Source organism: Cryptotermes secundus, unplaced genomic scaffold, assembly GCF_002891405.2.
Source record: "Cryptotermes secundus unplaced genomic scaffold, Csec_1.0 scaffold144, whole genome shotgun sequence".
Taxonomy (NCBI): domain Eukaryota; kingdom Metazoa; phylum Arthropoda; class Insecta; order Blattodea; family Kalotermitidae; genus Cryptotermes; species Cryptotermes secundus.
In genome coordinates, this window is record NW_019740655.1 from 598,957 (window position 1) to 600,248 (window position 1,292).

The following is a 1,292-nucleotide window of genomic DNA, read 5'->3' on the forward strand; positions in this document are numbered from 1 at the left end:
TTATCACAAAGACCTAGAAAATCACCTCCTGCAGTTATGCCCTAAAGTCGTGAAACATCCTGTATAGTGCGGTATCTACTAAAGGATGCACACTTGAGCTGACAGATAATGCTAAAATGTACTGAACTTCAAACAAGTTTGTAACAACAATGAGCCTAACGGAAAGAAATTATATTCAAGAATGAGATGAGATAAAATTGAATTCAAGAAATGTTCAATACCGTTCAGTTCGGAATCTCCTTCCATCCCTGTCTTCCATCTGAAGACATTAGTATTGTTGTTATTTCTATTAGTACTACTAGCTGCACCCGGCCACGCGTTGCTGTGGCTCAGAAGAAAGAAAAGAGAAAGCGCACGTTTCTAATATGTTTAATTTCACAATGCTTGTGGGTATACAATATTTTTTGTTGTTTCATTGTCTGTGCCGATATAGAGATTGTCTGGTTTGCCGACTCTAGAACACGCAACATATAATTGTCCATGTGAGGAGCAATCCGTTTCTAGATCTAAACCGCACAATTCTAAAGATTGGCCCTGAGCTTTGTTGATGGTGATTGCAAACGCCAATCGAATTGGGAATTGCAATCTCTTAAATTGAAATGGCACACCCGTTGGAATCATAGGAATGCGAGGAATGAGGACATCTTCACCTTTGAAAGGTCCTGTCAAGATTGTTGCTTCTACGACGTTGCTCAATAATTTTTTTACTGCAAGCCGCGTGCCGTTACAAAGCTTTGGCTGGTTGATATTTCGCAACATGATAATTGGCACGCCTATTTTCAATTGCAGTACATGCGGTGGCATCCCTGGCAGATCGAGTGAATTAAAAAATTATGTTGAACAATTAACCGCTCATCTGCTTCCACAACAGTATCGACGGACTTGTATGTGACTGCCTCGCACTGAATGTAAGACTGAATGATACTGTTAAGTTCGTAGACGTCTTTGTTCTTGGCCGCAAGAATAGCTCGTTCACTCAGCCAATCGTGATTCTTATAATTGGTTTGAATATTGGGAAATACTTTTTCAACCAATTCTTCTTTTGACGTCACTAAATTGCAGAAGTTATGAGGCAATGAAATTCGTCCTGAGGTCAGATCAACCGGCACCTTTCCGTTCCCAATTTCCAGCAATTGATGTGAGAATATCGCAGCTGATCGATCATTTTGCAGCTGGACACGCATATTTGTAGTTAATTTTAACGTCTTTACGTGTCGCCACAAAGTAGAGTATTTCAGGCAAGCATTTATTTCGTCCGCTGGTGTCGATCGAGGAATTACAAGTAATGTTTG

General features: G+C 40.2%; 1 protein-coding gene across 1 annotated transcript in view; it reads right to left on the reverse strand.

Annotated features, from left to right (window-relative positions):
- LOC111872357 overlaps positions 1 to 1,292 on the reverse strand; it is an 870,691-nt gene that overhangs the window by 307,046 nt on the left and 562,353 nt on the right. The window lies entirely within an intron of this gene.